The following is a 14,616-nucleotide window of genomic DNA, read 5'->3' on the forward strand; positions in this document are numbered from 1 at the left end:
CACAAAATAAATTCCACCAAACTGTGGCCCACCAAGTGGGAGAAGGGGTGAGGGAGAGAATAATCTTGTTTCTTTTAGTAATTTTTTATTTGGAAAGTGCTTTTCTTTGTTCTACATTAAGGCCTTTTTTGCTTTGACTTGAAATAAGTTGTTTGACAGAGCATATAGCTGGGTTAAGTAAGTAACCTGAAGTATGCATTCGAATTGTGAAATGTCTCATGAATATGCCAATCCTGAGGGTAGAACCAAATAGCCTTTGATGTAAAGGGCAGTGGATACTGGAGGCTCTACTTAAGGTGCTGCTAATACCTTCTCTAATCAGGTCTAAATTGTATAGTAACCAGCAGTGAGAAGAATATGCTTTCTGCTCAAGCTAAGGGATTCACTGATCTGTCCTTACAAATTCAGAGCACCATGAGCAAAACCTCAGCTAAAACCCATTTAAGTTTCATGGATTGTGCATGTATCTTTAATAAGAATTTCTTATACACTTGTGCCCAAATTTTCAAGGTATTGGATGTTTCACAGATGCAGTGATTTTCCCAGCTAGCTCTGTTTTCAACCTTTTGGTGTGTCTTTATGTTCATTTGGAGAATCAGGGTGAAAGATGATGTAGCACTTCTGTTTTTAATAATTACAGCTTAAACTCCCTAGTAGTTTTTGGTCCTTTAAAAGGGACTACCCCAGATTACAGAAAATTTTTCACCTAATGAGATAGAATGGCAGTTTCCTAGTTTTGTATCTTTGGTTCAATAGAAATATCTCAAAGTGGTATGTGACCACTTGATGCAGAGTCTAGGTTTCTCTATAATAAATCCCTTTGCCAAATACATGAGTTGCAGACTTGCTACTGGCAAGAGTGAAGCAAGTGGGTGAGTAAAACTATTTCGATGTAGGAGCGTTTTCCTATAGAAGTCAGTCTTGATGAAAGTGCCAGTGCAGGAATCGGACTCTAGGAGGATTACAGTATCTCCTGACAGGACCTGCCAACCATGTCTGAGCAATAATATTGTCATTATTTGAAGTGGTAGGCAGGATGCCTACCTTCTGATGTATTTCAGTGAGTAGCTAAGCCAGCCAAGGGGAGGAATGATTAAATCAGAAATGGGATTCTTGGTAAGCTAAAGACTTTATTTGGGAACCAAAAACCTTAACAAATAATCTCTTCATGGCCGGGCGCGGTGGCTCAAGCCTGTAATCCCAGCACTTTGGGAGGCCGAGGTGGGTGGATCACGAGGTCAGGAGATCGAGACCATCCTGGCTAACATGGTGAAACCCCGTCTCTACTAAAAATACAAAAAACTAGCCGGGCGTGGTGGCGGGCGCCTGTAGTCCCAGCTACTCGGAGGCTGAGGCGGGAGAATGGCGTGAACCCGGGAGGCGGAGCTTGCAGTGAGCCGAGATCGCGCCACTGCACTCCAGCCTGGGCGACACAGCGAGACTCCGTCTCAAAAAAAAAAAAAAAAAAAAAAAATCTCTTCATTGAGCCACATATTTTCCCTGAAAAGTATGCATTTTTCGGACAAAATTTTGTTGGGGGTTATGTTATTGAAGAATAAACAGATTAATAAGTGGAGGTGTTATGTAATGGCATACTGTACTCGAGATCTGAAGACCTGCAGGAGATTTAAATTCCACCTCTTGTTATAACTACTTAAAAGATTGTGAAAATATCAAAATGTATGTGAATCAGGTTTTAATATACTGTATGACAGGTGGATGAGGCTATCCATTGTACCATTTCTTTGACTTCTCAGGCATAGTTTGGCAGTGCAAGAATTCTGTAACATTAACAAATTCAATAAAAAGTAAATATATGGAAAAAAAAAAGTGTGAGAGCCCTGAAACATAGGGAATATGGCTGTTTCTAGGATTGAAGTAGCAGGAAAAAACCAATAAAATAAATTACCACAAATCCAAAGGAAAAACTCAGAACCTCAGAACAACAACAAAAAAATAATGCTCTAAAAAATGACTGTGGCAGTAATGCCTTGGCCTTCAGAATCTGGTTGGCACAGCAACCGATTAAGGACTTTGGCAGCAGGCAGAGCAACTGCAGTGTGTTTTAAATGAACAGAGAACCACAGTCCAGGAGACTGTTTTAGCTTTAGAAATATCAGAAAACAAACCAAGGTATTATCAGGAAGTGAAGGCAGAAAAGGCTTAAGATCTCAGAGATCAAACTCTCCCTAAATGAAACGCAAAAAGAGAGATTTACCCCCCAAAGATGTCCCCAGGCCTAAAAGCAGGACAGATAGATAGATGATAGATAGATAGATAGATAGATAGATAGATAGATAGATAGATAGATTGATTGATTGATTGATTCAATATAGATACATAGATATATTTAAGGTATACAACACGATGTTTTGATGTCAGACTAGGAGAGAGTAGGACATATTTTCTGTTATTAAGTCTAGAAAGGTAGCTCAGACTTACATTTAATGAAAAAGAAGAGGAAAAATATGAGCAAACTGGAATGACCTCTCATTACCACACCCCTTCCCACAAGGGAAACCAGATTCAAAAAACTATTGAGGTGCCCTCTGAAAACTGTAGACAAAGTGTCAATAATAGGAGCAGATTACAATTCTTCTTTTAATGACTGATTACAAAACATTTAGAAAGAATCAAAAGAGAGGAAGACCACAGTGAGTAGGTATTATTTAGTGAGCTTCAAGTGACACAGTGACTGTAATTTGGAAAGCAGGATACCCTGGGCCAGAAGGGAAGGTACTCATGACATTTAGAGAGTTAAGACTCTCAAGGAATGGGAGAGAAAAATGAAACTCACTAAGGCAGGATTTCAACATATGTGAGTCTGGTCTGTGTTAAATAATGGAATGATGCAAAGATACCTCCTAGAAAAAAATTCTACTTCGGAATATGAAAGTGGGTAAGGAGGTTTTACTTGAATAGCAGATGCTTTCTGCAGTCCCAGAACTTTCTTTCTTCATAGCTTTCACTATGGGAGGAATCCCATAAGATAAATCCTGAGGGAGTATGTTAAGAAAACACATGTCAAGACCACAAAACAAGAGAAAGGAAAATGAAGAACAAAAGACACTATGATCCAGCAAATAATGTTAGCCCTACATAGAAGTTTTCTGATATTTCTAAAACTAAAATATTGTTAGCCCTATATAGAAGACACAGGACCTTAAGAAATAAATGGATGAAGGTCGGGCTTGGTGGCTCATGCCTGTAACCCCAGCACTTTGGGAGACCTTAAGCAGGAGGATCATATGAGCTCAGAAGTTTGAGACCAGCCTGGGAAACATAACGAGACCCTGTCTCTACAAAAAAAAAAAAGAAAGAAAGAAAGAAAAATTAGCCAGGCATGGTGGCACTCGCCTATGGTACCAGCTACTCAGGAGACTGAGGTGGGAGGATCACTTGAGCCTGGGAATTCAAGGCTGCAATGAGCCAAGAGCACGCCACTGTACAGAGAGAGAGAGAGAGAGAGAGAAAGAAAGGAAGGCAGGAAGAAAGAAGGAAGGAAGGGAGGGAGGGAGGAAGGAAGGAAGGAAGGAAGGAAGGAAGGAAGGAAGGAAGGAAGGAAGGAAGGAGAAAACAGAAGGAAATGAAATGTTGTTCTACATACTTGCCAGTTGGGGAAAAAAAATGAAGAAAATGGAATGAGAGGCATATGCCACTGCTGCTAGGGAAAAGAAAAACCAAAAGAATGTTGTACTACAGTCCCAGTCTTTAAAAAAGACCTAAAGAATTTAAACCCAAAAAGAAGGCAAGGCTTGGGGAAAGAGGACATGGATGAGGATGTATTGGTGCTCACCAGATGGCACAGCCTTTGGAAGCATCAGCAACAGCTTCAGTTCAGGGATTTGTAGGCCTAAGGAACCTACAGCAGACAGCAACAACAGCAGTCACAGTAGCATAGAACAAATCCCCTGGGATCTTACCGGGGCCACAGATATACAGAGATGAGCTGAAGATTGAGACTGTGAAGATTGCTAAGCCATGAATTTCATTGAGAGACCTACCTGTTATAAATGTGGGGGTACCTTCTCATAAGAGGGGGTAGATTAGATTGTTAGGAATGCAAAAGTCAAAGGGATATGAAAATACAGATATTTTAAATATATCGATGGATAATGAAGGAAAAGAGGGGCCCTTAGGAAGGACTGAAGGACTAGAGGGGCCACCACAACAAATATCTAAATTCCACAATAAGATAGGAAGACAACCTGTTTATCCCAGATATCTGAGTCCAAAACTTATGATCTTAAAATCCATTTAAAAAATTTTTAAAAACAATTTAGTTTCCACATACAGCACTGATTAAAATCCATTTGGAGAAATCTCCCATGCATAAGAGAATTATGACCATCTGCTTTCCATCCCCCATGGGGATATCCACCTATATGTACAACTGCCTCTCTCAGAGTGGTTGGAAAGCACAAAGTAAGAATGAAAGAAAAGGATCACAGCTTCCTCACCCCCATTCCCTTCCCTCAAGACAGACCTAGTCAAACGATTGGCTCGAATCCCTTGAGCCATGTCTACTAATGTGTTAGAGAGAGTCACTATGGGTTAAAAGGTCACATACTGTAGATGGATTTCTCTTTCATGCTTTCCAGTCACTCAGAGAAATTGAAACACTAAGCTAAAGCCTCCTTGGTATCCAGCCATCTTACTTTCTTTCACTTGATTTTTCAGGTACTTTCACTTTATTGCTCAAGTAAATATTGGTTCTTACCAATTCAGGAATAAGCTATGATAAGATTGGAAACTGGTGGGAAAGGGTGAAGCCCTTTTTGGATCCTGAGCCTAAGTTATGTGCTGAAACCTAGCTTTACCAGAGAACCCTGTGCCAGAATACTGGGCACTAATTCCACTAAACACAAAGTGGTATTTTAATTCCTATCTGTCCTTGTCCCTTGTATGTATGGCTTCTTAACTTTACATTAAAAAGGTAACGAGGTTAAGTAAAAATGTGATTATTCCTGAGTCTCTACCCATAATACCAAATTATTACCATTTAAAATCATAACTAATAGGCCAGGCGCGGTGTCTCATGTCAGTAATCCCAGCACTTTGAGACACCACGGCAGGAGTTGAGGAGTTGAGGAGTTCGAGACCAGCCTGGCTAACATAGTGAAACCCCGTCTCTACTAACAATACAAAAATTAGCCGGGTGGGTGGCCTGCACCTGTAGTCTCAACTACTTGGGAGGCTGAGGCAGGAGAATTGCTTGAACCCAGGAGGTAGAGGTTGTGGTGAACTGAGATCACACCACTACACTCCAGCCTGGACAACAGAGCAAAACTCCATCTCAAAAAAAAGGAAGAAGGAGGAGGAGGAGGAGGAGGAGGAGGAGGATACCTAATACGCAGGTCTCGTGGGATTAGAGTTGCGAGGGCTGGCGACACCCATTTGGATACAAGTAACGGACTAGAAGTGAAATGAAGTGTGATTAGTCCCTGGAAACATCATCATGAAAAAAATATTTTTTAGTCTGCAGTTAAAACTTGCCATACAATCCTTCTCAATTCTCATTAATTCCTTTGATGACCATTTAGTATATCTCTCTCTCTGAAAACCCCCACATGAATGGAATCCCAGTGGAAAGGAAGTTAGCCTCTTAATACAAGGCTGATCAATCAATGAGGAATGGAGGGACAAAGCTGATTTCTTAATAACTGAAAACCATGCCTTTTTTGCCATTGTTGCTACCATTTCTTATGGCCTCTTGGTGGAGAAATGATGGGTGGTTTGTTTCTTTATATATACTTTTCTGTACTAGCCATATTTTCTATAATGCATATTTATCTCTTTGACAATTAGAGAAAAGTAACAATGAAGAAGAAAATATCTCCTAAATTTAAGGGATTGAGTTAAGAGACAGAGACAGAGGTAGATAAGCGGACAGAAAGACAGAGATTGAGTCTTCTCATTCTTCATAATTTTAGTCTTGTCTTAGAACTCAAAGTTATGGCATTCAGAGGACAATGGCCAATATTGAAATTCTATTATAAGGAATGATGTCAATCATAACAAATGATAAATTATATAATGTACATTTTATATATTGTATATATAGTTTGGCTTTTCTAGAATTTCAATAAATGAAATTATACAGTATGTACTATTTTATGTCTGACTTCCTTTACTCAGAATAGTTTTTGAGATTCATCCACACTGTTGTGTATATCAGTATTCACGCCTTTTTATTTTATGTATGTATGTATTTATTTATTTATTTCTTTCTTTATTGAGATGGAGTCTTGCTCTGTTGCCCAGACTGGAGCACAATCTTCAACCTCTGCTTCCCAGGTTCAAGTAATTCTCCTGCCTCCACTTCCTGAGTAGCTGGGATTATAGGCACCCGCCACCATACCTGGCTCATTTTTCTGTTTTTAGTAGAGGCAAGATTTCACCATGTTGGCCAGACTGGTCTCAAACTCCTGACCTCAAGTGATCCACCTGCCTCAGCCTCCCAAAGTGCTGGGATTACAGGTGTGAACCACCACGCCCAACCTCTTCCTGCCTTTAAAAAATAGTTTTAACAGAGTATTATTTACACACCATGAAATAAACTGTGGTATATACACTCAATGGAATACCATACAACAATAAGAAGGAATGAATTGAAGGAAAGAGGATTTGCTTCACCATTCTGAAAGTCCAACTTCTTCCAGTTCACTCTGTTATACTGTTGCATATTTCATTTCTGTATGTGTATGGTGTGAGGTAGAGGTCATAGTTCATTTTTCCCATAAAATTGTCCACTTGTTTTCACACAATTTATTGAAAAGACTATCAGTTTTCCATTGATTTGCCTTTGTACTTTTCTCAAAAATCAATTGAGAAAATATTTGCAAACCACATGTCCAACAGAAGCCTCATATTCAGAACATATAAATAACTTTCTAAACTCAATAGTAAAAAATAAATAATCCAATCTTTTTAATGGGCAAAAGACTCAAGTAGATATTTATTTCATCAAAGAAGATCTAAAGTTGGCAAACACATGAAAAGATGTTCAATATCACTCACCATTAGGAAAATTCAAATTAAAACCACAAAAAGATATATAAATGCTAAAAAGCACACATGAAGATGCTCAACATCATTAATCATCAGGGAAATGAAAATAAAGGCAATCATATACCTATTGGAATGGCTAAAACAAAAAATACTGACAATGTCAAATGCTGGTGAGGCTGCAGAGAAATATATCTCTCCTACCTTGATGATAGAAATGTAAGATGGTACAGCCATGCTAGAAAATAATCTGGCAGTTTTGTAAAATGTTAAACAGAGAGATCACTTCCAGACAGAGATGTGGAATGTTCCATGGATCCTTTCCCCAGAGAAACAACCATAACTGGTGAAAATTATTTTTAGAACAATCATGTTAAAGTCTCCAGAAATTATCTCAAGGGCATAAAGACATAAAGAGATATTTATTCAAGAAAATTTAAATCTTAGTAAAACACAGTGAGGGTCTCAAGCTCAATGATAGAAGCTCCACTCTGGGCAGGTGGACTCAAGAAGATGAAATTTCTCCCCAGTAAAGGTAAGCAATCAACATTTCTTATTCTCCCCACCTCCATGTTACAGAAGCTCAATTCCAATCAAAGATGAGGGGATTGGGCCTCCCTTCCCCTAGCCAGCTTTAACTCATAAGATGAAAGCACTAACCCAGGCATGACAGATGAAAAATACTAGGCCCAAATCATGCTCACCCCAGCTAGCTCACAGGATACTCTCCACATTAGAAGAAGCAAGACACACTCTATGTGTGTAGCAAATATGTCACTCTGAGAGAAGCAGGCCACTGATCCCAACCTCAGCTCGAGTTTTGCCTGGGGAGAGAGGTGAGCTGTAAGAACAAAAAGCTCTCAAGTTCTCACCAAAGCAACTGACTTTATTGGGAACACAGTGTGGGAAAGTTCAAACCAAAACGTGCTCACGAAACAATAGAAATTTTGGTGGTAAGTAATTAAGAAGAAGCCAGTAGCCCTACAAGAACAACCTAAACTATAGGCCAGTTTACCAGATAGAACCAGGGAAAAAGACAGCTAAGGAAAGCCATCCAGGCATCAGAAAAACACACAAAGTCTGACAACAAAAACTACCTCTGCAAAGGGGCCCAAATTTAATCGGATCATACTGAGGAGCAATTTATGCCTCAGGGCATTGTCAAAAAAAAAAAAAAGTATAGCAACTAGCAACTAGGATTGAAAGCAGAACAAGATGATGGAATAGAAGTCTCCAATGATTGTCCCCCACCCCACCAAGGACACCAATTTTAACAATTATCTACATTAAAAAAGCACCTTTATAATAACCAAAAATCAGGTGGTTACTCACAGTACCTAGTTTTAACTTTGGATTACTGAAACAGACACTAAAGAGATAATAAAAGCAGTCTTAAATAGCTGATGCTACCCCTCCCACATCCTCCAGTAGCAGTGGCATGGTGCACAGAGTATTTCTGTACCCTGGTTAGTGGGAGAGCCAGTAATTGTGAGGCATTGAACTCAGTGCTGCCCTCTTATGGTAGAAAGGAAAACCAGACCAAACTCAGCTGATGCCAGCCTATGGAGAGAGAATTTAAACCAGCTCAGGCTATAGGGAATTGCTGATCCTAGCAGCCAGAACTTGAGTTCTTGCAAACATCACTACTGCGGGCAAAAGTGCTCTGGGGCTGTAAATAAACGTGAAAGGCAGTCTAGGCCACAAGGACTGCAACTTTTAGGTGAGTCCTAGTGCTGTAGTGGACCCAGAGCCAGTAGGCTAGGGCCAGGGGTCGGGGGCACATGACCTACTGAGACACAAACTAGGATTACTAAGGAAGTACTGGCATCACCCTTCCCCTAAAACCAGGCTGCACAGTTCACAGCTTGAAAAGAAACCACTTCCTTCCACTTGAAGAGAGGAGAGGAAAGAGTGGAAAGGACATTGTCTTGTTGGGAAAAAGTTGAGTGTTGGGAGGGAAACTGAGGCAGGGCTTGCATAATGTCCTCTGGAATGTGTCTAGACTTGCTGGCTCCTTGCTTCTAGCCCTCCTAGGCTCCTATTCCCATTATCTCAGGTAACAGAAGATGTTCCTTATAAATGCTAAACCATCACAGCTGTAAATCATGTGCTGAATGCATCGTGCTTTTTTGACCTCCACATTCTCACTACCTGTTTCTTTGTTGGATTACCAATAAATACCGTGGCCTCCCAGAGCTCAGGGCCTTCGCAGCCTCTACAATAGTGATGGCTCTCTGGTGTCCCACCTTTCTCTCTCAAACTGTCTTTTTCTCAATCTTTTGACTCCACCAGACTTTGTAACCTCCACGACCTGGTGTTAGGTCTGATCACCCCAACATTGTCTTACATCTTGGATATCAGTTCAGCCACAGCAGGATAGGGCACCAGTCAGAAACATGAGGCCCTCTTTCTAGGCCCTTGCTCTCAGATTTATAGACATACCTTGGCCAGGAGGAAGCCTACTGCCTGGCAGCATTCATCACCTGCTGACCAAAGAGCTCTTGGGTGCTAAAAACCATCAGCAATACCCAGGTACTATGCTGAGGGCTTTGGCCAAGACACTGAGACTTTCTGGCTTCAGGTGAGACTCAGCACATTCCCAGCTGTGGTGGCTATGGGGTGAGGTTTCTTCTTAAGAAAAGCAGAATGAGAAGTAAAAGGGACTTTGTCTTGCACCTTAGGTACCAGCACAGCCACAGGGAGAAAGAGCACCAAGCGGGTTCTTAGGGTCCCCAATTCCAGGACTTGGCTCTTGGATGGCATTTTTAAGTATGCCCTGGGCCAGAGGGAAGCACACTGCCCTGGAGGGTGAGTCCCAGGCCAAGCAGCATTCACCACAAGCTGACTAGAGAGCCTTGGGCCCTAAGAGAACATCAGTTGTAGACTGACAGTCCTCCTCATGAGCCTATGATGGCAGAGGATATAGGATGAGACTCCTCTGCCTTTGGAAAGGGGAGGGAAGACTGGGAAAGACTGCCTCATAATCTAAGTGCGAGCTCAGGTACAGTTTTTAAATCTAGTCCTTGGCTCCGGGATGGCACCTCTGGACCCACCCAGAGCCTGGGGAAAATTGCCACCCTGAAATAAAGGACACAAAACTAGCTGGCTTTGTCACCTGCTGATTGTAGAGCCCCAGGACCTTAAACAAACATAATAAGTAGCCAGGGAGTGGTTAAGGTAGGCCTTGGGTGAAACCTAGTGCTGTGCTGGCTTCAAGTCTGACCCAGCACAGTCATAGTGGTGGTGACCACAGGGGTGATAGTGTCACAACACCCTTAGCTTCAGGTGGCTCAGCACACAAACAGAGAGAGGCTCTATTTATTGGGGAGAAAGTAAAAGAAGAGAACACGAGTGTCTGCCTGGTAATCCAGAGGATTCTCCCAGATCTTGTTCGAGACCATTAAAGGTAGTACTTTCACGAGGCTGCAGGAACCACGGTGTTATTGAGTTTGGGGTGCCCCCTAAAGCAGATAGAGCTTAGATCACAACATCCAAGTCATTTGAAATATCTGGAAAGCCTTTCCAAGAAGGATAGGTACAAACAAACGCAGACTGTAAAAACTACAATAAATACCTAAATCTTCAATACCTGGACAGAGATGAACATCTACAAGTATTAAGACCATCAAGAAAAACATGACCCAACTGAATAAACTGAGCAAGGTACCAGTGACCAATCCCGGAAAAACATATATGACCTTTCAGACAGAGAATTCAAAGTAACTGTGTTGGCCGGGCACGGTGGCTCACGCCTGTAATCTCAGCACTTTGGGAGGCTGAGGTGGGCGGGTTGACTGAGCTCAGGAGTTCACAACCAGCCTGGGCAACACGGTGAAACCCCATCTGTACTAAAATACAAAAAAAATTAGCCAGGCATGGCAGCCTGCACCTGTAGTCCCAGCTACTCGGGAGGCTGAGGCAGGGGAAGTGCTTGAACCCGGAAGGCGGAGGTTGCAGTGAGCTGAGGTTGTGCCATTGCACTCCAGCCTAGGCAACAGAGTGACACTCCATCTCCAAAAAATAATAACTGTGTTGAGGAAACTAAAAAAAAAAAAAAAAATCAACGTAACACAGAAAAGAAATTCAGAAGTCTATTAGATAAATTTAACAAAGAGATTGAAATAACTAAAAAGAATCAAAGATAAATTCTATACTTGAAAAAGGCAATATTGGCCGAGAGGGGAGGGGGGCAAGATGGCCGATTAGAAGCAGCTGCAATCCACGACTCACAGAGAGCAATGAAAATGGCAAGTGAATTCTCACCGTCAACTGAGGTATCCAGGTTCTCACACTAGAACTGACTAGTCTGAGGGCCCCACCCAAGGAGATTGAGGAAAAGCAGAGTGGGGTGACAGCCCACTCAGGAGCAGCATGGAACCAAGGAAGTCCCCACCCCCAGCCAAGGGAGGTGATGAGTGATTGCAAGACCCTGCCCAGGAAACCACTTTTCCTACAGATGTTTGCAACCCGCAGATCAAGAGATCCCCTCATGAGCCCATGCCACCAGGGTCTTAGGTCCGAAACACGGAGCTGTGTGGAGTGTCTGTGGAGAGGCCACTCACTTGCTGGCTTGGGCACACTGGAAACACAGGAGTTTTGCATACTCCAGCCCCAGGAATTCCAGCAAGGCAGGACATCCGGTGCATTCCCCTAGGAAGGGGGCAGAATCCAGGGAGCCAAGTGGTGTCATTCTGTGGGCCCCACTCCCACAGCACCTCACAAGTTAAGACTCACTCCTTGGAATTCCAGCTGCCCAGTGGCAGCAGGCTGGAGATGACCTGAGATGGACTGTGTTCCCAGGGGGAGGGGCAGCCACCATATATGCTGTTCCAGTCGACCTCTCTAGCCCTGCTGTCACTGCGGACCAGGAGGAATTCCCCACAACACAGCACAGGTGTTGTGCCTGATTGTGGCCAGTCTGCTCTTTAAGTGGGACCCCATCAGCCCTTCTCACTGGGTGGGGCCTCCCCACGAGAATTTCAGCAACTCCAGCCAAGGTTTATACAGAAGGAATTCCAATATCACCCTGGAACGGAGTCCTCAGGGGGATGGTCAGCCACTGTCTTTGTTGTTCAGTTGACTTAGTCGTTCCAGGCTGCTGGTTCTAAAGAGGTCAGGCAGTCAGTGCACTACTCCTGTTCTGCCATAGGGCAGCCAGACTGCTTCTTTTTTTTTTTTTATTTTCATAATTGAGATTTTATTGGTTGAGGATCAGTACAGACATTTCAATTTGTACACAATTCTTAACATATGTAACGAAATTCTAAAAAGCCATGTATTGTAATTCTTTTTTAAAGTTATTCCAGTGACTTTCCAGCTTAAAATTTGGAAGCAAATTTTCCTTAAGAGGCTATCAAGTACCAGTATCTTCACATGTTGGTCAGCTGTTACATATGGCCCACGAGTTCACACTGAATAGCATGTACACTACGTATTCAAATCTGTAATCTTTCACAGCACAGTAACAAAGTTATTAGGCAAACAGGACTACCACAACCAAAGATGTTACAGAGTGCACACAATTCTGACAGGGAGCGCCATGATCAAGGAGTGGTTTTCTTTAGGAAACAATTCTACTAAAAAACATGAGAATAGAAGTAAAATAAAATGTTCAAGACATTAAATGCGGGACTGACTCCATATTGCCATTTAATATGCTTTGTATTATAGGATATAAAAACTAACCCCCCATCTATGGAATGTTAAGCTGGCACACGAGACAGTCAAAGCCTCCCGTAATTCAATATCCCACACTATTTTCTGGTTGTACCAAAAAATAAACAACCAGCAAATGATTTCACCTCTTAAAAAAAAGCATTTACACTTAAAAAATGGGATGAGGTGGGATTCCCTCCTTCTTAAAAATGTTTCTAGAGCTACTACAAAACTTGCATTTACAAAATAGTTGATAAAAATATTCCTCTGGATTGTACAAGAAGGGAGACAGGGACCACTGGTAAGACATGGTATATGGTATTAATCAGACTTGGCTTCTTTTTCTCCTGCTTCATCAGAGGCTGGACTCACCTCAGTTTTCATTTCCCCGTTTTCTGCAGGTAAATCTTCTTTAGTTTCTTGGTTAGCCACTTCGGCCTGTTTTCCCTTTGCTCCCCTTTTCCCTTTTGTTTGCACTTTTTTGTCTGAAGATTTATCCTTCGCTGCTGCCTTTTTCAGCTTCACTTCCACTTTGGCAGGAGGTTTAGCTGACAACCGCGCCGATCTCCTCTTGGGCTCTTCCTTGGCGGCCCCTTCGGCGGAGCTGACCTTCCTCTTGGGCATCCTGGCGGCGGGGAAGGCGCGTGCCGGGTGCCTGCGGGCCGCGGCGGGCCAAGAGCCTTCGCGAAACTGGGCTGCCTGGCCGCTGCCACTCCTCCTGCCGCCCGAGCTGCTGAGACCCCCAGACTGCTTCTTTAAATGGGTCCCTGATCCTATTCCTCCTGACTGGGTGAGACATCCCAACAGGGGTCTCCAGACACTTCCTATGGGAACATTCTGGCTGGCATCAGGTTGATACCTGCCTGGAACAGAGCTCGCAGAGCAAGGAGCAGGCTGCCATCTTTGCTGTTTTGCAGCTTTCACTGGTGATACCTCCAGGTGTGAGAGAGACAGAGGCAACTAGGGTCTGGAGTGGACACCCAGCAAACCACAGCAGCCCTGCAGAAGAGTGGCTTGACTGTTGAAACAAACAGACAAGCGGATGAACAGAAAGCAACAACAACAACAAAAAGACCCCACAAAAACTACATTCAAAGGTCAGTAACCTCAAAGACCAAAGGTAGATAAGCCCACAAAGATGAGAAAGAATCCACACAAAAAGGACAGCATAATTTTGATACCAAAACCTGGCAGAGGTACAACAACAACAAAAAAAGAAAACTTCAGGCCAATATCCCTGATAAACATTGATGCAAAAATCCTCAATAAAATACTGGCAAACTAAATCCAGCAGCACATCAAAAAGCTTACCCACCATGATCAAGTTAGCTTCATGCCGGGAAGTGGTTCAACACATGCAAATCAATAAATATAATTCATTACAGAAACAGAACTAAAGACCAAAAAACACATGATTACCTCAAGAGATGCAGAAAAGGCCTTTGATAAAATTTAACATCCCTTTACGTTAAAAACTCTCAATAAACTAGGTATTGAAGAAACAAGCCTCAAAGTAATAAAAGCCATATATGGCAAACTCACAGCCAATAACGTACTGAATCGGGAAAAGCTGGAAACATTCCACTTAAAAACAAGCGTAAGACAAGGATGCCCTCTTTTGCCACTCCTATTCAACATTGAGTTGGAAGTTCTGGCCAGGGCAATCGGGCAAGAGAAAGAAATAAAGGGTATTCCAACAGTTAGAGAGGAAGTCAAATTATCTCTGTTTACAGATGACATGATCCTATATCTAGAAAACCCTATCATCTCAGCCCAAAAGCTTCTTAAGCTGATAAGCAACTTCAGCAAAGTCTTGGGATACAAAATCAATGTGCAGGCCAGGTGTGGTGGCTCATGCCTGTAATCCCGACACTTTGGGAGGTCAAGGCAGGCAGATCACCTGAGGTCAGGAGTTCGAGATCAGCCTGCCCAACATGGTGAAACCTTGTCTCT

The 14,616-nt window shown here is 42.5% G+C and overlaps 1 pseudogene across 1 annotated transcript; it reads right to left on the minus strand.

Annotated features, from left to right (window-relative positions):
- Window positions 1-12,188: 12,188 nt before the first annotated feature.
- LOC101004455 lies at window positions 12,189-13,406 on the minus strand (annotated as a pseudogene). The gene has a single exon (XR_642000.3). The product of XR_642000.3 is annotated as a non-histone chromosomal protein HMG-14 pseudogene (transcript).
- Window positions 13,407-14,616: the final 1,210 nt, after the last annotated feature.

The sequence above is a fragment of the Papio anubis genome, chromosome X (assembly GCF_008728515.1).
Source record: "Papio anubis isolate 15944 chromosome X, Panubis1.0, whole genome shotgun sequence".
Taxonomy (NCBI): Eukaryota; Metazoa; Chordata; class Mammalia; order Primates; family Cercopithecidae; genus Papio; species Papio anubis.